General features: G+C 44.6%; 1 long non-coding RNA gene across 2 annotated transcripts in view; it reads right to left on the bottom strand.

Moving 5' to 3' along the window:
* The window catches only part of LOC115484200 (uncharacterized), a 67,151-nt gene that overhangs the window by 17,058 nt on the left and 24,812 nt on the right, over positions 1–25,281 (bottom strand). For both annotated transcript variants that reach the window (XR_003944946.2, XR_007777603.1), the window contains exons 2-3: positions 3,391–3,562; positions 645–1,603 (exon numbers count right to left, since the gene is read on the bottom strand). This is a non-coding gene — a long non-coding RNA (uncharacterized LOC115484200). The remainder of the gene's footprint in view (positions 1–644; positions 1,604–3,390; positions 3,563–25,281) is intronic.

The following is a 25,281-nucleotide window of genomic DNA, read 5'->3' as shown; positions in this document are numbered from 1 at the left end:
TATTAAGTTCAGAGTTATAAACTAATGCAGTTCAAATTCTGGAAAATATGGAAGCTAAAACTTAAGGCATCAAGGATATAAACACTGGAAAGATAACTATCTGACCTAATCTATGGAAGAGCTCCTGAGGTCAAACCAGGAATAAAATCAGCCAACACACAGACTCATCTTAGTCCCAGCCCTGCAGAAACCCAGCAAGAACCCCATCACAGGTATTGGAACCAGCCCTGGCCAGCCAGCAGAATCTTATTGCAGAACCAGACTGGTTTTGCACAGATTAAGAGCATAATTTCACACAATGAGGCATCTGTAGATGTTTCACACATCAGTTATTTGCAATTTAAATCTGGTTTTGGAGCCTTGGGTTGACTTTTGGCTCCTCTACCCAAAAAATCACAGCCCAGTTCCTTCTTCACTCCATTTGCCTTGAGTCCTTCCTAGTCCTGGAGGTCATTTGGATCCCTGCTCTCCACATTTCTGTCATGGATTTATGGCTTCTTGTTTGAATACCGGCCCTGGGAATTACACAGAATATTCTTGCACACCACCAGCAGCATTTCCCTGTCACCACAGGGAAGGCTTTGCCTGCTGCAGAGGGATAAGCCAGCTCTGAACCTCGGTGGTTTCAAAAGCCCTGCTGATACCTGGATTCCTCATTTATGGAGCTGCAGATCCCAGAGGCAGGTGATTACAGGGAGAATCTCAGCACCTCCTTTGCTTCTCCAAAAGGCTCGGAATAAAGCCCAAGTGTGTGCATTTTGAAGACTTAAATCCTAAAAGAAAAAAAAAAAAAAACCACAAACAAACCACTAGTTGTATTACTCTCTACATAGCTCATGATTTATAAGTCAATATGATGATACCACCGTTGCATTTTGGCTTGGCAGGCAGACTCAGAGCAGAATTATCTCCCACAAACCCTGGGCAGGGAGCTCTTCCAGCACAGGCCTGTCCCTTCTGTCTCTGCACAAGCAAATGCTGATGTGTTTCAGAGACCTGGTGACTTTAATGCATTTAACCAATAGCTCCTTTGCCCATCTAGAAGTTGCACGGGGCAGAGAGAACCTTCAGTCTCCAGGCAAGGCATTCCTGTTGATCCCAGGAGCACATTATAAATCTTGCTTTTACAGTTAAACTCCCCTCATCAAAGCAGAAACGTCCTTATTAGATTATTTAGAAAAGCCCATAATTACCAGGGCCTAATTTATTAATGAGATGGGGAATTTAAACACCATCTTTGGAGATAATGAAACTGTGCTAACTCTGAGACTGAGGGAACACCAACACCATGGAAACTGTCACCAACAAAAGCCATGATACTGCAGAGACGTGGTTTGCCTGCCTGCTGAAAACACCCAACAGGCTCAGCCTCTTAAAATGGAAACAGCACAAATATTACTCAGGCTGCATGTGATGCTGCCAGAGAACAAAAGTGCAGTTTGTTGCCACAGCAGTTTCCCTTGGCTGCTGCACATGGCTGTGGCATTGACATCCCAGAGCGTCCCAGAGGTGAAGCAGAATGGATTCACTGGAAGCTCCACGTGTGTTGAAGACAATTGTTCTCTCCAGGCACTTTCCAGAAGTATGTTCATTCTGCAGAGGCCTGTAAGAAAAATGGTGGAAAAGGGAAAAAACAATTTGGTCTGTTTTGCTTTTGCTGTTCACAGGTAATGGTGCACACTTAGCACCATTTATAATGTGGGGCTCTTTCTGTAGAGCCCCAGGAAAAGCAAGCAACCCGTCTCTGCTCCCCATAAAGAGTTTCTCTTCCAACAGGAGACGAACCTCAGAGGCTGCCTGCAAGGGAAGGGGCCAGTGTGCAGGAACTGTCTGCAGTGCCCCTGTTCTGCAGGGGCACAGAGACAAGTGCCAGCTGCCATCAGCACAGACTCTTCCCTGGACAAAAAAGGTGCTGCTAGTGGGGCAAGCAGAGCATTGAAGAAGGTTTATTTAACCCTAGGGCCCTCACAGCAAGATTTCAAAGGGTGCTGCAAGACATGCAGGCGTTTCAGAGGATGCAGGAGCATCCCAGCACATCCCTGGTGTAAGGGCAGCCTCTTCTTGCAGGGCCCAGGGAGATGTGCTGCCCCATAAAACATCCCAACACTTGGAAAAGGCAGCAGGAGGCGTGAGGAAAGCCTCCTTTTCTGGTGACAGAAATACTTCTGCCTTTAGCTGAGAAGCAAAACACTGCCCTGTAATTATTCCTGATGGAGAGCACCAGGCAGCAGCTACATGCAAACCAGGCTTCTCCATCAGATGCTTTAATGAGGAGGTCAGTGCATCTTGCACTGAGGGATTTGGGATTTGAACACTAACTGGAGTGGCATGTGTTAGAAGGACATGTGAATTAATGACACTATTTATAACCCATCTCATTATCACACACAGCTTGATGCCTCAGCCAGCCACTAATTCTCTTAACAAATTTCTTTGGCTGGAAATAAAACTGCTTTGCTTCAGCTGGGATCAGTTAGAAGAATGCTGCTGTTGTTATTGTTTGGTTTTTTAATGCAAACAGCCCTTTTCAAAGGAAGGCTCCATGACTGCATGGTGTAACTCAGCCCCAAGTCTAAGTCTCAGATACAAAAATATTCATTTTGAAGCTGATAAATGAACAATGAACAAATTACATGCTTGAATCCCCTCCTTTGCTTTATTTTTGATCTCTAATATTGGAATGCTATAATTGTTTTGAAGTTCCTTGTGTGTACATTACCTATGCATATGTTACTACAGAAATGTAAAATTCAACATCTTGTCCTTTAAATTTTAAAAGAAATGTGCCCTTCCTTTTGTTTGTGTCCTATTCTTTGAAACAAATGAGAAAAGAAGCCATCATCTGATAAATATTAAACACTTGGATATGATTCCAGCCTTTTTCCCTCTGAGGCTGTGGCATGGCACTGGGATTTTGACTCTTTCAGCTGAAAGAAGACACTGAATCATAATTCTGTTTTTATAGAAAACACGTTAAAAGACACTTTTTTGTTATTATTCTAGATATCTCTTCTTTATGAAGTGTTTTTAAAATCCAGACACATAAGGGAGATATATAAGGAAATCAAATCCTCTTCTTAAACACAGACATCCAAGAGTAAAATCCATTCTTCCCTCTTTTCCCTGCTAAAATAAATCACTATTTGCAAGGTTGGCTGCCTAGGGGCAACTCCTCTGACCTGTCTTCAGTTTCCTCCTGCATTTGGAAAGGATGACTTTTGAAGCAAGGAACAGAAAGTGTCAGTGCAGCTGCTATGGGCTAATTAATGCTTGCCCACGAACCAGGGTGGATTTCTGCTCCTCCTGTGTTCTTTGAGCTGGTACTGACAGCCCTTGGAGGACCTTGGTATCAGTACAGAAAAAATGTCACCTCCCCATGTCTCTTCTTACCAGCCCCTCAGGGGTGTGCAGAGGATGGGGTTTCATTACTCTTGAGATGGATGTCTTCATCTGCCCCTAAGTGATGAGGAAAAGAGAGGAGAGACCACATCCTGGTGGAGAAAGAGCAGGGCTGAGGGTGGAGGCAGCCTCTGCTCAGCAATGAGTGATGCTCTTTCTGTGCCTGAGAAAATAAACACAGGGAATCAATTAGCTCTAAATATAAGTGGCAGTAATGTGACTGATCAGGCAGCAGAATTGTTTTAGTGATGGGGATGAAAAGGAATCCATTATAACTGACAGTGGTGTTAGTAAAGATCCATCTCCAGAGGTCTGGAGAGGCAGAAGGGGCTGCAATCACTGCAGTGCTCTCCACCCTCCTCTTTTCCACTGGGATGAAAGCAGAGCTCCTCACTTGCTGCAACTGTTAAGACAGAGCAGAAAAAGACACCAGGAGGATGAATCCCAGCACTGCCCCATGCAAGGAAGGTGTGAAGTCACCCGTGAGTCACCTCTGCTCCCTCAGTCCCTCTGTGCTCACCTCTGCTCAGAGCCAGCCTCAATCTACAGGGAACTACAGGAGACAGTTCCTGCCTCATTGCTGGAAAAACCTTTGCTGGAAGGCATTTTCAGGAGTCTCTCCCAGCAGCCTCTACAGGCAGGTGCTGTGCTTAATCACAGCTTCCATCAGGTGGCAAATCTACTGCCTTGCAGATAATTCTCCATTGCTGCTGCACCCCTGGGAATCATCCCTGGGCAAAGCCCTGCCCTGAAACCAGCACAGCCTGGCTACATCTCAGAAGGGTCCTTTCCTTCACACACAGCAATTTCCAGACTGCTCAGGGCTTAGCAGGAAGGGGGATAAGCATGTGATGCATTGCAGGGAAGGTAGGAGTTGATTTGCATCTCTTCTGTCACCATGAGACTTCAGGATGGAGCATGGAGGAGGAGGATTTAACAATGCATGATGTCCTTAGGCTAAAATGTCATGGACAAAGAGGACCCCACTAAAAACCAGCCCAAGATGGCCTTTGGCAGGACTTTCAGAGAACTTTGCTCCCAGTGAGCTGTTCCAGACATCTTCCCCCACAATGAGCCATAGCTGTGAGCTAATCTGTCATGTTGATTTAATGCAGCAGGATGTGAATAGATTGCAATCCATTCTTGAAAAAAGCCCAAGTGTGTGCTGGTGACTGTTTGCATGGAGAGAAGTCTTTCAGGCACATTTATACCCCTCCTGCTCTCCATCCAGACTGGCAGGCAGTGTTCTTGAGATGGCTCAGTGTGCAGCCAGGAGTGTGCCTGTGACCAGGCATGTGATGATTCTGTGGTTTTGCTGCCTCTGGCTTCAGAAGAGCTGTTGGTGCTTTTCCTGGGCACAGCCTGACACCTTTCACTGGATGACTTACCTAACTCAGCTGGGGCAAGTCAGGGTCCTGCTGTTTCTCCTTGGTGGAGGAGCTCTCTCTCCATCCTGCCATTCTGGGAGCACCAGCTCACTGATTACCCTGACAATGGGTTTGCAGAGCAAAGTCATGTTCTCTTCATCCCTCCCTACCAGAAGTAGCACAGTGTGGGCCATCACCCCCTGCTAACTCCTCTAAGGGCATGGAGCAGCCTGATGACCTTTTGAAAATCCATTTTCCCATTTCTACTTCCACCAGAGCCCAATCTCTGGCTTCACGGCTTTGTCTCTTTGCATTTTCTCTGTGGCAGTTTCCTGCTGAACACACTGAACAGATCAAGTCTGTCTGGGTACCCCAAATATTTCCTTTTTGGGGCAGCAGTTAGCAGTAAAGCACTAACTGGTGCTGCTTCTCCCAGACAGCAGGGATGAACTGGAGAGTGGCACTGTTAAATGGTGTGCAGGTGAATGATTGGCAATAATTAAAGCACAAGCAAATACATCACAATATGCCTCACAGTCTGACTCTGGTGCATTAGCCAAGTAATCTTGAACACAAAAAATCTCCCATTTTCCTCCAAATTAGGGGTCAAAATTCTGCTGCTGCAACTAAATGAGATGCCACTGAGACTGGAACATTTGTCACTTGGATCTAATTAAACATTGATTAGCTGCTCTGACCCCCAGTGTCCTCAAACACATAAAGTTGAAATCTCACTCCAAAGACTGTCCCTAAGCAAAGGGCTGGGCTCTGGAAAGCTGCATTCCCCCTGAGCTCTGTAAATAACTCTGAGAAGTTACTTTAAAAACGAAGCCCTGAAGCCAGACCTGTCTGTCCCAGGTGCTGTGCCTGCTGCAGGCACACACTGCTACCAAACCTGGGGCTTAGAGGGATTTCCCTTGGCTCTGAGGTGCCCAAAAAGAGGGGTCAGGGGTCAGTTTGGCCTCTGGGCACTGCCAGGTTGCACCCAACCATCACAAGACAGGGCTCTGAGCCACCCAACACCCATAAAGGCAAAGCTGTAATGAAAACCTGTCACTCCAAATAAGCCCAGGACCAAGAAAGGATCCTCCTCTCAGGGACTGCAGCAGTGCAAAAGAGCATCAGAAAAACACTTCCCCCTTTGTTACAGCTCTTGCTTCTCCTTTAACATCATTTTTGTCTAAAGAAGGTTCTGCCACAAGTCCTGTAGCTGTGGGATCCAGAGCACAGACTTCAGAGAGACAAATCTGGCTATCTTTGGGAAAATTTCCAGTTATAATGACTTGAGCACAACTGCTCTGCAAATTGGTCCCAGAGTTAATTTCCTTTCCCCCAGAAAAGGCACTGCTTTTTCAGTGCGAAGGAGCTTCAGTTTCCACCAAATTTTATTATATTTCATCTACTACCCTGCAGCACCTGCTGCTACCAAGCTGCCCTCCATCACAAAGGCAAGTGTAGATGGTCTTGTAGTCCAGCCAGAATTAATTATACCCAGGAAAATAACTCATTTTCAGTTCTTAGAAACGTAGCTGTCCCTATCAGGAGAAGGTCAAATACAGATTTCTCCTGTGCCAAATCCATCTCTTTTTGAGTGAGGAGATTGCCCTCTCTAAATATCAAATATTTCCAAGACATTTCAGCACTGACAGCCTGAGACCTCTGTAGGTCAGTCAGGCTGAAATCACTTGTGGTAACTCAGCTTTCCTCCCCAGAGGTGACCAGAGGGTGCATGAGGATGGCACCACCTGGATTCTGTGGCACAAATGGCTGCAGAAAGTTCTGGGCCATCTCCAAGCACGTGGGTCCCCAGGTAGCCATGGGGGATTTGCTTCTATAGGGTCAGACAACATCTTGCCATGGCAGGACCTGCTCATCCTGGCTGTTTTCAAGATAAACAGATTACAATCAAAGGCAACACTGACATCTTTACCTTGATGTTCTCTCTCTTTAGTTTTATGCACTTAGGACAATGAAGGTATCACCTGGGTTTTGTAAAAACATTCTGTACATTATATATATATAAATACAGAATTATATGTATTTATTTATATAAATATTCTGTATTATAACAGACCTCTCTCTATTATTAATTACCTCTCTGTATGAATTGCAGATAGAAAAATTATCTCTAGATAATATTTCTATGGATTTAATGATTGTTGTGTTGAAATGCTCTGAAAATACTTTTAAACCATCATTAAAACACTTAGGAATTGTTTTTCACAAATAGTATCCAGTTTAGCACCTATTTTTTATTAATAATTCCTGGTTTCTTATAAATTTCAAAGTACAATTTGAATTAAAAAAAAGTTTTTCCAAAATAAAAAATATCATGAATATTGCTGAGGGCTTCATCAGTGAAAGCTTAAGTCTTCTTGGGAAGCTATCAAGTGAGTTTAAAAAAGGGTAGAAATTGGAACTAGTTGAATTTGCGGGCAAGGTGTCTCAGGTTACCAGAGACAGGGGCAAAGCCCACACAGATAAAGATGCCATCTAAAACCAGTGGCTCCTGATGCTGCTCAGGGACCAGGGTTGTCTCTCTTCCATGGTGAGGGCAGCACACACAGATTCTGGTCTCCTTCACCTGCTCTGCCACCACCCCAGGTAAGTGTGGGGAAATAATTACCAGGGTATCAGGTGAAATAATTATACCTGACAGATGCTACATCCTCAGGAAAGCCAATAAGCAGTGCTTTGGCTCTCCTGTCCTCTGGCTCAAACTCAGATTTTTCCAGATGATGCATGGGATTGCACTGGAGGGCTGAACAGGCAATTACCTCTCTCTGTTTCCTACCCTTCCTCTGCATTCTAAGCATATTTAAAGAGCACTTAGAAAAGGCAGCCACCACCTAAATTAAAATGTGATATGAAAAGATAATGTTGGTAGGCTGTCTGGGGAGGTGATGCAGCAGGTATTACACACTGCACAAATTGTGGCTTTCTCCTCCCTGAGCTTTGCCCCTGGGCTGCTGGCCTTGCTTGTTCTTCTCAGCTTTCTCAGCTGCTGTGGCAGAAGAGGAGCTGCAGCCACACTTGGGGGGTGCAGGGGAGCTGCCACCCCCACCTGTGAGCAGGACAAGGCAGCTCATCAGCAGAGAGCCCAGAGTGTCCCCTGCCCTTGGGGACTGAGCTCCCCAGCCAGCTCTGCCTGTGCCCCAGCACCCACTTCAGAGCATCTCCCTGGCAGGAGGGAAATGTCAGATCTGCTGTTCCTCAGCTGAGAACTTCTCTGTCTCAGTGTTGATGGCAGCACAAGACAGAGGTGCAGAACAGCTGAGGAAAACACAAACCCACACAGATAAAACCCACACAGGCAACAAGAAAGGGGCAATGTAGGAGCAACCAAAGGCCCTTGACACCAGCAAAACTTTGGTTTGGTTATAAATTAAATTGATTTAGCATTGCAGCTACAGAAGGCATGCCAAGGGCAGCATGGCCCCAACATTGCTCCCTCAGCAGAAGGCTGCTGTGACTGTTCAGGCTGGGGTTATGGTTCAGATTCAAAAAGCTCCAGGACCTAGAGCTCAAGGGACATTGCAACTACATCATAACCTCAGAGCAAACCATGGAAGATAGGAAAAATTAAATATTTGGTGGGAGGTGGTCCCAGTGAAAAACTGCTGTGTAAATAAATATATGTTATTTCCTCAAGTGGGACCAAATCTGCCCTGAAACTCCCCAACAAGCATGAAACTAGCTTTAATAACAATAAGCCTGCAAAAAGTGAAGATTAAAAATTTATTCTGAACTAAATGAAGCCATTAAAAGAACAGTTTTCTGCCATTACAAATTTATGATACTTAATACACTAATACAGCTGCCTTCTTTTGAGAACACCAAACCACACTGGTCAGCCTCTGTGAGCACCCAGGAGTTCTGCTGCATCTCACCTTTGCTGCTCACTGCTGGACTCTAACACTGGAGGAACAGTGAAAACACTCACTTGTTTCAATTCTTTAAAAAATAAATAGCTCACATTTCCCTAATTGAAACATTGTGAAAAAGTGTTGGAAGGGATCATCACTAAGTCCAAGATTTTTTCTTTCTGCCCTTTTTCACAGAATTTTCCAAGCATAAAATTCCTTTAAAACATCTGTTATAGAATATTCCATTATAAGTTATGGAATATTTAGTATAAGCTGGAGCAAAGATAAATAAAACACAATACAGTACAAAACCCTGTCAATCATTCCTCCTAAAGGAATCCAGAAAGAACTGGAGGTGAGGAGACAACACTGAGTTACAGGAACAGGTAAATAAAAGAGAATACAGGATTGTCCATGTTGCAGTAACTCCAGATGCCCTGTGATGTGCCCAGTTAGCATTAACAGGGCCCTGCTGGTCAGCAGGGCTGGATCAGAGACAGGGACACCCAGGGCTGCTGTCCCTGCACCCCCGGAGCTCCTGGTGTCCCCTCTGCTGGGTGCTCATCCCTCTCTGCACACCCAGCTGTGCTTTACTGGGGCATTCTGGTCCCACTGTCCCAGAAATCCCAGTGGCACCAGCCCCACATCTGAGGGCCTTGGTGCTCAGAACTTCTCAATAACAATCAGCACCAAAAGGAACCACCAGGTTTTAACTACAGCAAGATATTGAATTTCTGGCCACACACGTGGGCTGTGAACCCTTGGCTGCCCCTGCAGTCCCTCTGCTCCCTTCAGAATCTGGGGTGTGATGCTGTGCCCATGTGGACCAGGCAGGTTTTTGTATTTCTTTCTTTTCTGACACCTTGTAACTGCACTCTTGGTTTTATCTAACACTGTGGATAATTCTACTGAAGACAAAAATAACCTTAAATTAAAAAACGTTTTAAAAAAGAGGAAATTGTTTTCTGGTTGAGGTGCTTGCCAGTACATATAAATTCAGGACAGAGTCTACTTCCCTATAAAATTTTGATGGTGTTCTCTGCTGGAAGGCTGACAAGACATTGAATTCCACATTCAGGAAATGTTTGACTCCATGATCTGTTTATAATTAAATTTATTTCCCTTGAATGCAACGGAGCATCTCCCTGGCTTATTGCACAAGACAGATGCATGTTCAGGATTGTGCCTGTAGAATCAAATAGATTAATGGCATGATTTAGGACCTATCTGAAAAGATTAATTGATTCAAATATATCTTACACAATTTGTCTTAATCCTCTGAGGAGAACCAGACCAACTCCACACCTTTGCTTTGCTCTAGAAACCTTATTGAAAGAGAGGAGGGGGAGAAGGAGTGCTTGTTTCATATAGTTAATTAAGAGCTCTGAATGTCCAATAAATTACTGTTCTTTGGAGGGACAATGTGAAATACTTATTGGCTATTTTCTTTTTTTTTTTTTTTTTTTTTTTTTTGCTTCTTTATGAATCAGCAGGGTGGCTGCAGCCCTCATGGTGGGACTTCCAGGTCCCAACAATTTACCTGACCAGATCTCCACCACAATGCCCACACCCCACACAGGCAAAAGGCAAAATAAGTTTTGTATGTCTGGGAATTTTGTGCTGCTCTGCACAGCAAATCCCACAGATTAGTCTGCACAATGAGAGATGAGATGTGAGCCTTGCCCTGAGCTCAAGGAGCTCCAGGGTGGGTGCAGCCCATGGAACACCCACAGCTGGCACTGCCCTTTCCCACATTACCACCTGGAGCTCAAAACTGCACAGACAATTAATAAATTTAATTTGAAACACGACATTTTTCTCTCTCAGTAATACTTAGGGGCCTTTCCCTGCAATGTGCATTTTCCATCACAGAGAGCTTTTTAAGGGGGTTTTGGTGTCTGTTGGACAATACAGAGGCTCACAGCCAGCTCTGAGCTTGCACTCCAGATTCACTTTGGCTCCCAGTGACCACAAAAGCTCAGTAATGGCTCGGGGGAGTTACAGACCCTCAGGCCACCAGTCTGCACCTGCCAGGGTTCCCTGGCAGAGGCTCTAAGGATGGCAAGACATCACTCACTAGATTCTCTGTCACATCACTTGCCTTTGGAGCAGACAGCAAAAGCAGCACCACACCACATCCCCAGGACAAACCAAGAAGTACATTCAGCTGGAGCAGCAGGGGCCTGCTGGCATGCACAAGCTCATTCTTTGGCTTGGATTTGGGCCAGAAAACAGTATCTAACATCCCTACTGGGGTGGGAAATGGGATTTTGAATCTCAGAGTCTGCAGCCAAGTAATTAGATGGACAATAAAATTCACACCCCCTCTCCCAATAGGTAGCCAGAGGCTTTTCAGTGATTTTTTTCCTTGTAATGTCTTTAATGAAAGCAGCATTGAAATGTAATATCACATCTCCTACAGTTTGAACAGAACTTTAAACTGCACAGTCTTAAAATTAATTATATATTTAATTACTGTGTCCTTGTAGGTACATTATGGTCATATTTATAACTATCTACAAAAATGACAAGTTGGCCATAAAAACAATGAGGTGCAAAGACTTACAGGGGCAGCATCATTTAGAATCAAAGTGTGTCCTGTGGCTGTTCCAGTGCAAATGCCTGAAAGTTTAGTGCCACAGTTTCTCTGCCATACAGTCATCATGTAAATATTTGTGTCTGCAGAAAGAATGATGTTCTTGCAAGGACACAATTTGTACAACATTTATATATAATTTGGCTTCAAAATAAACAGCCCCCTTTTGCTTTCAGTTCAGATCTGGCATCAAGCCACTAAATTTGCTCCAGATTTGTAATGCAAGCAGGAATTTTGCCCACTGCTTCTATAAGGCAGCTAATTTGCCAGTATTGTGTTTTTGTTCTGTGCCAGCTAATTTGGACACAACAGATTGGATTTAAGGGTCAAAAAGTCAAGAAAACTGACTGACTGAAGATGATGAAATATTTTTTCAAAACTGATTTAAGATAATTGAAACAGCTCAGAGAAGTCATGGAGCATTTTATGAAATCTGTATTTCATAGAAGGTAAAATTGAATCTAGGTGCCAGCAGCAGCCTGACATTGGTCTTAGCATGCCTGCCTCAAATCAGTGTTTTCATCAAAAACTATTTTACTCTGGCAATGCTGATGACCAAGGAAAAAAAAAAAAAAGGAAAAAATTTCATCTGCACTCGAAAAGCCCACAAAAACAGACACCAGAAAAAAGAGCAAAGAACCAAAGACCTTTCCTGACCCAAGCCACAGACCTGTTGGAAAACCACCTGTAGCCAGATGTCAGATTGCACACAAGCCTTTTCTCCAGCACAGCAATGATGAACCAAAGCCTGCAATCCAGGCAGCCTGGAAAGAGCAGCTTTTTCTCTTTCCAACCCCAGCATTTCCCAACAACCCAACTCAACCTCTCCTTCCACCCTGGTGAGGACAGTGAATGTATTTCTATTGCAACAGAACCTATGAAGACAAGCAAAAAAAGCAAAAAGCCTTTCTAACCTGGGGGGATACAAGGGGAATTACTAACTCACCATGGCAGGCAACAGCAGCAGAGCTTGGAGGGACTCTCCATTTCTGTGGGGCTGTGCCAGGGGGACAAGAGCCCTGACCAGGAGTCCTGCTGATGTGAGGAGGATGTAAAAAGCACAAAGGTGTCAGACCAAAGTCACTGCACATGAGCTGGGCTAATTAGTGCTTGTTGACACTTTGTGGCACAGAAACTCTGTACTCTTGAGTGGGAGTAAATCAGCAATTCCATCCACAGGCTGGCAAGCCACTCTGGGGACAAAAGCTGACACCTGAGTGAGTTGTTCATCCTGGTGACAGGACACAAAGAAAAGCAGCTCGTTTGGGGCTCCTGAGGTTTCTTCTGGAAAAGGTGCTGCATCTCTTTGTGCTGTTCTTGTCCCACAAGCTTCTCTCTGGGTGTGGGATGAGAAAAATGCCCTCCCAGCTGCCCTCCTCCAACGCTGCCTTTCAGGGACCTGGGAGCTGCTCTGAGCCCCTCACCTCACCCTGCTGCACAAGCACTGCAAGGGCAGCTTTTCATCCTGTGCTGAGGGACAGGGCCACCAGGCTGCTCAGTCCTGGGCATGTTATTTACATGGAAAACTCCTCCTGGTTAACTCCTGTAAGGCATCTCTGACCCGGGCAGAGCCCTGGGGCTGAGCGTGCCATGCAGCTCTCAAGGGCTCTGTGCTCAGCAGGGTGAGGGGCCCCTGAGGGCTGAGAGCCATCAGAGCACCTGGGAACACCAGCACTGCCATGTGAGCTCCAGGACAGACCTACAGATCAGGGGAAACAGGGCTGGGAGGCACCTTGCAGGTCCAGCTCACACATTTTCTGCCTAGGGCAGGAACAGCTGAACCTCTGCCTAAGAGATGTTCATCTGTCCTTAACCACCTGCTCAGACTACTCCAGTGTTATATTGCTCACTAGGAAGTTTTTACAGCTGTCTGGTTATGACTGTCCCTTCACAGCTCACCTCCTGCCTTTCCTTCTTTGCTGATGCTGAAAATCTGCTGTGCCACATTTAACATATTTGCTCCTGGGAGGGGTCCCAGGGTTTGGACAGACACACCCAGGGAACAGGAGCAGAGCCCCCTTTGCCAGAACCCCACAGCAGCAGAGAGGCTGCTCAGCCAGGGACAGGGGAGGAAGATGAGGGGCTCTGCCACTGGAGAAGCAATGACCCAGAGCAAGGCAAACAAAGGGTGACAGCCAGCATCAGTTCTGATCCCAGGTCAGGGAAATGAGAAGCAGCTGCTAAACACTTTGTGGTTTTGTAGCTATCTAACACAGGCCCAAGGAAGGCCCATTTGTGGAGAAATTTGTGCTAATATAATCCAGAAATGCTGTTCTCCCAGTGCTGCTGTCAGAGGCTGCACTGCCACGGCTGCTGCACCATTCCTCCATTGCATCACCAGCACAAGCACCCATGCTGCAGGGTTTCCATCCCAGAATAATGCCAGAGACTGTGCTGACCCTCTGCCACCCTGTTACATGCACCAATGTGTTCTGTGCAAATCTCACATACTCTGAAGTGCTGCAGCCAAAGGGTTTTCTGCAGTCCAGTAGTACAAATGTATCTGCTCCAGTCCAAAAACACCCACGCAGAGGGAGATTAAAGATGTTACACCTAACAGCAAGAAACATCTTCTGTTTCTAGTGACAGCTCAATAAATGTTACTCAGAGAAGATGATCTAGGTTTTTCAGGTGGTAGAGAGCTATTCTAGACAATTATCACACCAAGAAGGTAAATGCACTTGGAGTCCTTTGTTTTCTATATAGAAACATGAAATTATTTAGATTGAAAAAGGTTTTTAAGACGATCAAGTCCAACTAAGAACTGCCAAGTACTTCCACCATGTCCCTGAGTGCCGCATATCACACACTGGAGACAAATTAAAAGTTGTTCTGTATGGTTGGAAGTAGTCCTGAGTGTATTTGTGCACATAAACACCTACACTGACAGGCTTTGCTTGGAGGGACCCTCTTTCAAAGTCTGCCCATAAGAGGCAGGTGGGTTTTGGTAAATCAGAGAGGAGTTGGATGCAGCCACTGAACAGCACCACAGAAGGCTGCAGGTCCCAGGGGGGTTGAATCCAGTCACACATCCAGCTGAGGCACTGCACTATTGCCATCTTGCCCCAAAACCCCATCCTGGCAGCACTTAGATAAACAGCCACCAGAAAATTCCAGCCTTCCTTCTTCCAGGAGTGTCCAGCTGCCAAATGGCACTGTGGATCTCAACTGAAGGTGGGAATTTCCATTGCATCTCTATCATTGGCATCCTACTAGAATTACTTCAGGCTTTGTCCTTGGGGGGAAACATGCATTATGCATAGCAAGAATTTCTCCATCCATCTTCCAGAATGCATTATCACTCTCACTAAGGGCTTTCCAAGTCACCAGTCTCATTGGAGAGGAAGGTGAGCTGACCCAGGAATGCTGCAGCTCCAAAGGCTCTTTGCTAGAAACACCATCCAGGAGGCACAAGGGGCAGGAAGGCTGAGTGCAGACCCCTGGGTGACCTGCACTGCACTGTCTGTCCCTCAGGCCACCTCTCCCATGTCCATTACTGCTGAGTGCATGGAGCACCTACAGGGAGCTGCAGAAGCAGGGGAAAGGAGATTACATCTTTGTGGAGGGATCAGGGACAGAGTCAGGAAACAGGAGATCTCCAAATGTCTCTTGGGGCTTCCTAAAGCCAGCACAGTAAGATTAAATTTAGCATATTACAGTCTCCTTGGAATGGGTAGCAGGGTAAGAGCGTGGTTAGGGGCCAGTAGAACAGACACAGAGAGAAAGGCACTGATAATTTTGCAGGGCATGCTCTAGAAGTGGACACACATACACTAAAGCAAAATGCATTACCCTATCTTACCTTCTGTACTGTAACAGCAAATTTCTTATTTCGCTAATGGAATGTGCAAATGTGGCAGGAAGTCTGAACCCAGACTCACAAGGGCTATTTTTACAGCTTGTAGAATCAGAGAAAAATACCTCCCAGAGACACAAGGCAATGTAATCAACCAGGGCCAGCAGTTGGCTGCTCCCTTAATGAGCACACATCGTATCCATGTGTCCAAAAAGGCCACTCCAAGTACAGCTCTGCTCCCATTGTGTTCTAATCCCTCCCCCCATCAAATGGCAAAAATATTTCTGCCTGCTGTATTACATTAACAATTTATATTTCTGAAAATTAATGAGTTATGACATGACACCAGGCATGATCATTGAACCTCAGGGCCCAGCCCCGTTGAAGCTGTCTCAGAGCTCTCTTACTTTTGGGGGCTAGAACAACCTCCAGATGGCATTGGGGATGGTAAAAATAAAGAGACATCCAAGCCTATAGACTGACTTTCCACCAAGGGATATGTCTAATTACACATCTGCTTTGCTTTCCCCTGCAACGTATTGGAAGCAATTATTTTAAATAGATAAAGGATATCAGTGAGGTTCAATTTGCCTCTCTGTATATCAGCTGTGCAATATGAGCATGCACAGAGTAAAGTCTTAGTCATGGATGTGGACATGTCCTGAAGTTGTATTCTGACATTTGTGAGTCTCATTCAGTGTGCTCCCATCATTGGTTTGTTTTTTGTAATTTCAGCATATGAAGATGTGCAAGATTTTAGATTCCACTCTTGGGGATTTTATTTGAAGTGATCCTGAGTTTAGTGCCAAGACACGTATTGGAAATGACCTTCAAGCTTGAGAGAAAATAATTTCATTTTAGAATCTGTCAATAAGCAATAGGCAGAAGCCTTATGCACTTAGTAGCATCCATCAAACATTTTCCCTTAAGAACTTGCTGACCTTCTTGGCAGAGGCCATTCAACAACACACCACTTCTATTCACCTCCTTTATCAAAGAGATGGGATTGCTACTAAGCCATTTCTGCACTCAGAAATTAGGTCAGCTATCAGCAGCAACAGATTACAGAGCTCAAATGATCTGTTCTCTCTGCCTGATGAAAGGGAGGTGTAACAGGGGCCTTTCAGTGCCTTGCAGACAGGGCATCCTCATCTCAGCTCTGCTCCTGCATTACATGACTATACTTTTTAAGGACAACAATTTAAAAAGGAGGCTATTTAGCAGCCAACTGCAAATCCACCCAACAGTTGTTACATTCTGCTTTTGCTAACAGGAGGCTGGCTAGCAGCTGATCAGATAATTTGCAGTGAATATTCAGAGGAGTATCTCAGGCTTTACAGCTGTGAGAGCAGGATCAGATCTGGAACAGAACTGGTCCCAGAGAATTACACAAGCACATTTGACAGAGAATTCATTTTTCACATCACAGGAGGGAAGGAGGAAGTTTTGAGTGACAGCCTCTTCAATAATAAGGTTTTGATTGCACAGTAGAAAAACTACAAATTAAAATTTTTAGAAAGCAGGTGATAAATTAAGAAAAGTAAGTGTTCTCAGATGATTTAAAGCCCTAAAAACACATCCCATGCATACATTAGTTTTAGCAGAATGAAATTACCATGTTTCCAAAATTAATTCAGTAGCAACAAGCTTAACAGAAGGTAAACAGTTGCAAGTAAGTCCCAGTAATTTATTTCATAGCACACACTCATTTTGTGCAAGAATCCCCTTTGCATTCTCACCAGTAGTCGGCTTTGAAATGTTTCAGCCAGTTAGGGCTGCTGCAGACTCTCAGCTCACAGACACCCCTGTCACAGAAAGGTAACCTGCAGATGTCCACAAGCCCTGAGCAGATGGTGCAGGGAAGAATTTCTGCATACTGAGGGGCTGTTCAGAGCTAAAAGGAATTTTTATGAGACCACCAAGAAGTCGCTGCAAGCACAGCTAATTTCTAATTATCAGACTTCCAGCATGAATAGGACAAGCCCTCTGTGTTGTGCTTCAGCACACTGGGGTAGAGAGAAAAGTGTCAGCAACACCAGAGGCAGAATCAAACTGGTATGGCTCCTCCTGAGCCCAATCCTCTTCCTGTCCTCCCCAGGTGTCTGCTGGAAAAGGATGGATCTGCCCCAAGAAACCCCTGGGGATTTATGGGCACTGAAAATGTATAGAACAACAACAACAACAAATCAACCTAATTTATTATTTAAAAAACTATCAAAATTTTTGAGGCAGTAATTATAGCCAAGACAGATTTTCACCAGATGTTGAAAATAATAGTTTCCCTTGCACGACAAAATAAGTTTGCTAATTTTCTAGTCTACTATTTTTTATGATTCTCAGCAGTGCTGCCAAGTGGAATTTGAGAAGTTAAAACTGACAGGTGGTTGTAAGGAAAGCATTGCAAACCTGCAGATGCACCAATGAAATTCAGAGTTTTATACAGGATGTATTTTGGAATGGAGATACTTAAATCTGGAAGCATAAACTTCTAGAACAGCAACTACTGAGTGTTTGCTGTTGTAGTAGTTCATGCTTTCAGATTTTGTGAGCTTATAAAGATTCATTGCTATCATGTTTGTGCTCTCCCACAGGCTTAAAGGATTTTTTTAAGGTTATTCTGTTTAAGTATGAAAGTAAAAGCATAGAATTACATAAAATGTAAATAAGAGATCACATGTAGTTCTCTATCCTGTGTGTTATCTTTGGGAAATAAACAGAGTATTCACAAATACTAGCAATTAAAATGCTCTTTTTCTTTTGCTGTTTCATTTTTTTATACACAATGTTAGCCATAATTTTCACTCAGTGTGAAAACAGGCATTTTCAAATGTTAATTGGTAATAAAGTTCTCATTAAAGCAGGAGAACCTATCAGAAAAATCTTCATTAAAATCTCATTATTTTCTTACCAGCTTTAGCCTTGGAGATTTTTTTGTGATTTTAACAGCTAAATAAGAAAAAAATAGGTTTTTTGTAAAAATGTCAAGGTATACACTGTAGTTCTTAGTTAAAATGACAACAGCCTCCCTTACATGCCCAGCCACTTCCACCCCAGGTCTGTACTCTCCTGCCTGCACCATACCTCCTCTATGTGCTCCTGTTGAATCATCCACCCAAGCTGAATTTTTTAAAGAGAGGGTCCTGATCCCCAGATTAAAAAAAAAAAAAAAAGCTCTTTTCAGTCTGCATCACCATAAAACATTAAACTGCATGCACATACATTGACCTGGCTGCACATTAAGGGAGCTGGAGCAAATCCAGCTGCAAAATAACTGTGAGTGGGGACCAAACTTTCCCTTTTGTTACTGTGACAGCAGTAAAACCAACATACCTTCCTCATTTGTCTGTTTATTTATTGTTAACTTATTTTCCTATTGAAAAAAAGGACAAATTTTGTTATTAAAACATTCAATCATGTTAACAAATAATGAAGCAAAATCTAAATGTGGTCTTTCTCTCTAGTCAGTTCAGAGCCCTAATATCAAGTGCAGATATTCCCTGCAAAACTTTCAGATTTTGAACTAATTATGTTGTTAATCAAGTGCATGACTGCACTTTGATTGCACTCAGTTATCTCTCATCTCTTCCTTCTCAAAGCAGTAGAAAAAAAATCCAGAACAAAAGGTTCACATCTCTCACAGCTGCTCTTTATGCACATCTAATTAATCTTGGGACTATTAAAATTCAATACAATGAGAAAGTGGCCAATACCATAATCAGATAAATGAGCTCACACAGGAGTGAAACAATCAAATCAAACAAGCTTCATCAAATATTCCTCAAAAGTGACAGAACAAATACATTTCACTGCCTGTTCTCAAATTCCTCGATGATGTTCTGATAGCCTTGTCTAATCCTTCAGGGAACAACAGTGGTGTCTCCTACTGCATGTGATGCATTACCTACCCTTTGAAACACAGAGAATTATCTCTAGTACCTTTCTGGATCAAATACTTCTTGAAATTCTAAAGCAACTAGAAATGGCTGCTCCTGCTTGGAGACAACTCAGCATCTGCAGATCTAAGGAGCTAAACAAACATTTCCTCTCCCAAACCCAACAAGAAAATCTTTCCAGTAGCAAAGAGATTCACTACATAGTTGCCACATGTTCCTTATCTCTCAGCAGCTTTAGATTTTACATTGAGAAGTGTAATGGAAACTGTTTGAAATAGGACATTATTTCTGTCTTAATAATGGAGTTATGTTTAGAGCCTGACATCACAGATTAATGAAATCCCCCTGAAATGCAATGATGAGACAGTAACAGAGTAGGTTCTTTTTGCCAGTTACTTAAGACAATTGGGGACAGCTTCTCTGAGAATAAATATCTGATTCTCCACAGAGAACTGTCTCCCATAGGCCTTTCAATAGTCTAATTGCAGAGCTGAAGACAGAAAAACAACATATCCACTGTCTTGAACAGGCAGGCTGTGTGTTCCTGATTCAAAGGCTGTGGTTCTTCCTGTGGCATGTCTGGGTGATGTGGTGAAAGGCTCTGTGGTTAATGCCATGTGAGCTCATGGACTGAAATCGTGTGAGATCCTCATGGATGTTGGCATTAATTTATAACTAGTGAAGGGAAATGAGTCCATCCTTAATTCCTTCCTTGCTTTCCCTCATCTGCTCCCTACCTCTACCAGCCACCACCAGAGGCAGCTTGCTGGGATTGCTCTGCTGGCAAACCTTCCCACCAGAGCTGATGCAGTTTGTACAGACAGTGACCAACAAATTCATACCTCTAAAAAGCACCTCTGAAAACCCACAGGAGGAGACATAGCAAAATCACCTTTGGGTGACCATATTCAGACTAAATTTCTGGCCACACATTGATTGACTTCATAATCCAAAAACCCTGGGAGAAAATCACTGGGAGCAGGCATTGAGCAATGTCTTCCCAGAGCAGCAGTCCCTCTACCTGCCCAATGCTGTTCCCATCCAGATCAGGAATATTTTTTCCAGTCTCTCCAGCAGATGAGATTTAGACCCCACGTTTGTGTAGGTGGCTACTTCTATGAGAACCCATTCAATAACAACTTGGGAGAATTTGTCAGTATGATTGAAAACATAAAAGTGCTCAAAATAAGTGTCCTTTCCAGTGTTTCATAATGCACCTGAGAGTTATCAGTACAAATCTGAAAAGCACATTTTAATTAAAATTAAGCTTAAGTAAAACCTGGAGTTTTTTAAACTCAGATCTCATTACAACCCAGTGCCTCCCTCCAGGTGAAGAACTGGAGCTGTTTAAGGTTTCATCATGCAATTCCCTTTTCTTGCTGGGAGGTTTTTACTGCTGTTAAGCACAGCAGAAAAGGGAGATGGCCCAGGCTGCTGCTCCTTTGAGCTTCACTCTGCTTATTCTGGGGGTGTAGAAACCCTTCATGCTATGAAACCCAGTGCATAAGCAGCTGGATAATTTCAATTGACTTGAAAATCTCTGTGCCCTTTTCCCCCCACATTCCTTGCTGTTGGGAGTAGTGCTGGGATTGAGGAGACCACAGCTTTATCCTGGGTTCTGCTGCAGTGTCCCTGTGTGACCTTGCATATTCTCCTCTACATTCCATGCTATAGTCCAGAGAAATTCACTCTCCTCTTCATAGAACACAAGCCCTCAATCCCAGACTGAAGCAAACCAACAACAGCCTCGATTAGGAGGAAAAAGTGCAGCAAAGCACCTACAGACACCAGCACATGCAGCCCAGCACAGTTTGCATTTCTCCTGCTTTCCCTGCTCTGAGCACCTTCAGCACCTGTTTCACTTCTTCCTCAGATGTCAGTGTAGCATCAAAATGGCAATTTCTTCCTCTACTGAACTGCTGTCAATACCCAGGCACACACAGCCCTTCCAAGAAGGGGAGGGTGACAGCATAATTGCAATTCTCAAGGGTGCTTCCAGCTTGTATATGTTTTAGCAGTGCTCATAAATTCCAGGGTTTGGCAAATTTATTCTGTCAATTCATATTAGTCCCAAGTTAAGAATGTGCTATTTTTTACAGTTTGCTGTCTAAAAACCCTTTATTGAAAAAATGGTACCATCTTACATCCAAATATCACTAAAATTTAGAGCAGTTGAAAATTACAATCATGTATCACAAAACCCATCTCAGCTTTGGGAAAGGCAGAGTGTTTTCCCCTGCCCTCATGGCATTAGTGAATTAGGCAGTTTCCAGAAAATCAAAGAAGTGGAAAGTTTTTGCACCTGGTTATGACCACTTTGTATGCCCTCAGCTCTGCTTCTTCAGCAGGAATTCAGGAAATAACAGACTCTTTACCTGTCTTCCCTCTTTCCTTATGCCATATTCCCCATTGCTTCCCACCGAGCAAGGGCTTTACTTTCTCACCCCATGGTCCAATTTCCTGAGTTCACACAGTGCTGTGTGAATAACAGCATCCCAAATTGCCTTTTTCTGGCTATGTGGTCACACACACACTCCCCATAACAAGCAGTCGAGGTCGTGGCTCTCCTGACAGGGGGAGAGGGGGGACGAGCTGCATAACTCAGACCCAGCAGTCCACTGAGAAGTTGAGCTTCCACCAGCAAAGTCTTCTTCATGATTATGGATCCTCCTGGGGACATGGAGAGACTCTTCTAACAGACCCCAGGGTTTGGGAACAGCCCTGCCACCCTGACTGGTAAATCTGCACTGCTGCAGGCTTGGCTTGTCCCCACAGCAGCTGTAAATTTGCCCTTTGTGCCCTTTGCCTGGAGTGACTGAGTGAGCAGTCAGTGAAGGAGGGATGGAGGCACAGGGTCAGCATCACCTCCTCTGCACTGGGATATGAAAAAATGAGAATTTTGTCCCACAGGATTCCTGCCAAAGCCATGGGTAGCAAAGGTGAGCCCAGAGGCAATGCAGGATCTCTGCTCTACCTCCATCCTTCCAAAATCTTCTCAGATGCCTGACTTCTCACTGCATGGGCTGTGAGCACAAAACCACCGGCTAACTCAGCCAGTGCTGGAGGTCCCCAGTCCCCAAATGGCAGAGAAATGCAGGACTTAACTCTGACCACGATGAGAGAAACTGGAGAAATCTCACTGTGCCTGCAGACTGAGCCCCTGCCTCTACAGCAAATAAATCCCACTGACTAACCCATTAATGCCCATTAATGTGCATTTCCCAGCATTTTCCCTTTAACTGCAAAGCTCAATTAATATTAGAAAGAAAAGGGGACCAGAAATGCCCCCTTGGTTGCCAGGGAACCTTCACACACAGGGGTTCCTTTCAGCTGGCAGCAGCCTGGCTGCCATCCTGGGGGCAGCAGGGCTGCTCTGTGGGCAGGAGCCTGGAGCTTCACTGCATGCTGGAATAGCACAAAGTGCTTCTCACAAAATCATGAGTGTTGATTTGCATGTTTGGTGTGGTTTTCTTGGTAGTGGGGGAAGGCCACAGAGGTGGCTTCTGTGAGGAGCTGCTGGAAGCTTCCACCATGTCTGACAGGGTTGATCTCTGGTGGCTCTGGAGATGGACATGCTGCTGGCCCAGTTAGAGAGGTTGGTAACCCCTCTGTGATGACAGATTTAAGAAGAAAATCAAACCAGCACACTAGCAGATTTTTCCAAGGGTGACGAGGCACCCCTGGGAAGAGGGAGGGGCTGAGGGTGGGGGGAAGGGTTTTAAAGGCTTATTTTGCTTCTCACTATCTTCCTCTGACTCTGTTAATAATACATTTACCCTACACCTTTAAATTTGAGCCTGTTTTGCCCTTAGAGTATTTTCTTCCAGTCCTTAATTGACCCTTTGTCAATTTTTCCCCCCTCTCTTCTGCCCAACTGTAGCAGGAGAAGGTGAGCAAAGAGTTTTCATGGGTGCCTGGTACTTGGCCAGTGTCAAACTACATCAGGGGAGGTCAACATCACAAATACTCGGTGCCTTCAGCATTTCAGTGGCACCTGTAAGTGTCTCACTTCTCCAAGGAGAGTTACACAGCACCCACCGTGGCTTTGCCAAGAGATTGCAGCACTTGTCCTCTCCCCTGCAGTCCTGGAACCCTGGAACCCACTGCAAAATCCAAATGCACCAACCCAGACTGTCAGAAAGGCAGAAAGACAAGATGTCCCACGTGCACCCTCCTCCTCCTCCACACAGGCCTCCTTCAGCCTTCTCCTGAGCAAGCAACAGGGCTTGGAAACAGCAGCAATTCTCAGCAGCTGAATCTTCTGAGAGTAGGAAAGGAGCCTGCAGCACTTCCTGCACTGGAGAAAATCAGTGAGGGAGAAACTTGTTTAGTAGATCTGCATAAGCAGTGTCACCCTGGAGCCTCCCAAAACTGTTTCTGTAGGAACCAACACTCCTGGTCCTTGGAAGCACCAGAACAGATCTCAGCATCTGAATTTTCTTGTTCTGGTGTTGTTTCTTTCTGAAAATAGGATTTCCAAGTAGCTTAAGCTCCCAGCAACAGCCTAGGGAGTTGAGTTTATTCATATATATATATGCATATAATTGGTTCTGCAGAAACACGTGGAAATTCAAAATGACACAGTTGAGGTGAACTCATAATATATTGATTTAAGGCATCTGCAGCCCCCTGCTGAGGCAGCAGGCATCCACACAAGATACACAGCCAGCATCCCTGACTGTAATTTTAAATGCCCAGCACTCTGCTCCCTCCTGCAAAAATGGCACAGCTCTGGCTCCCCAGCATACCCTCAGTTCCAGGAGCAGCCCCAGCCCTGCAGACAAGCAGGATCACAACTTAAAAACATCAAGTAAAAGGTCAAAGTCACCTGGGCAGGGAGCACAGAGCCAGCCTGCTGCAGAGCCAGCACCTGCCCCCCTGTTTCTACCTCTGCTCCAGAGCCCAAGGGAGGTCTGTGCTTTCTGGCAGCACAGTCTGAGATGGGATGTCAAGGAATCCATGTCCTAATTATCCACTGTCCCTAGCACAGTAACCAAAACCCAAAAGGAGGAGACACTTCTAGTCCTCCCTGCTTTCTCTCCAGCTAGGCAACACTCACTAACTTCATCCAGCAATTGCATCTCATTTGTTTAATAATGATAGAGAATATTTGTGGGTGGTAACAACATACAATGCTTTGATGTATATTTGATAACAAAAGTTAATGTATGCTCAAAGGGAGAAGGGAGCAAATCAGCCAAAGGAGAGTTCTGGGAGCAAATACAGTTTGTGGTATCTTCCAATTTCCAGTTCCATATGCATTAACTCCCAAGTGCCAGAGAAACCCCTGGAAAATCAGTGTCAGGGCAGTGGGAAGTGCAGTGATGCACCCCCAGCTGCGCTGGCAAAGCCAATTCCATTTCTGAGCTCTCAATGCCATGGTGCTCACCCAGGGGAGATGCTGCTCTGACAAAGCTGTTCCCTCATTGCAGTGACCTAAAGAGGACAGCTGGGCTCACTGGAGAGTTGACAATTAAGTTGCTTGGGCAAGGAGACTGCAGCTGCTCAGAGTTTTAAAGAAGGATGTTTTAAAGAGAAGAAGCAAAAAATACTGTTTGTCACTTCAGATTCCAGAAGTTTGGAGGATGTTTCCTATTGGGAAGGGGTTTATAATCTGAATGGATGCACAAGCCATGAAAGCAAGACACCCATGAAAGTCCAGGTCTTTCAGGAGCTCTTCTGCAGGCTGGGGTGGGGAAGGTCACAGACCACAAGTGCCCTGTCCCCACCCAGTCTGGCTGTGACCAGCACACCCAGCACATCCTCCTTCCCACTGCCTTTGGCACATGGACAATTTGTCATTCCTGATGCTCTGTAGGTCACGCCAGAGGACATCTAGAGCCACTGCACAGCACACAAATGCCTGCCTAATTCATAGATCCACAAAATGAACGAGGTGAGAAGGTGCCTCATGGCCCTTCAGTTTGTATCTTCCAGATGAACCTTGCTCCTTTTTCCTTCTGCCCCACACTTCAGGTAGCTAAAGGTGGAAATTAGTTTCTGCTCCATCTCTTTATCTCCAGGCTGAACCATCCACATGCATCCCACACTCCAACCCTGCCAACTCCTGATATGTGTTTCAATTAAAAAAAAATAAAAAGCAAAACCACCATCAGCAACAAAATCCACAAAACCTAAACAACTTCCCCTACCAACAATCCCAAATCCAGCCTTTTAGGAAAATAAGAATAAAAAATACCAGCAAATTATCACATCTCTGACTTACATAATGAAAATTTCAACTTCTAAATTATATTTCATGCTCTTGGTCTTTGACTGCATTTATATGCTTGGCTATAACTTAGGAAAAAAACCCTTTAGGGATGAACAAGCCAAGGCAAAATTTTAACACTTTAGTCTGATT

The sequence above is a fragment of the Serinus canaria genome, chromosome 4A, assembly GCF_022539315.1.
Source record: "Serinus canaria isolate serCan28SL12 chromosome 4A, serCan2020, whole genome shotgun sequence".
NCBI classification, from domain to species: Eukaryota; Metazoa; Chordata; class Aves; order Passeriformes; family Fringillidae; genus Serinus; species Serinus canaria.
This window is presented reverse-complemented; position numbering and strand designations above follow the sequence as displayed.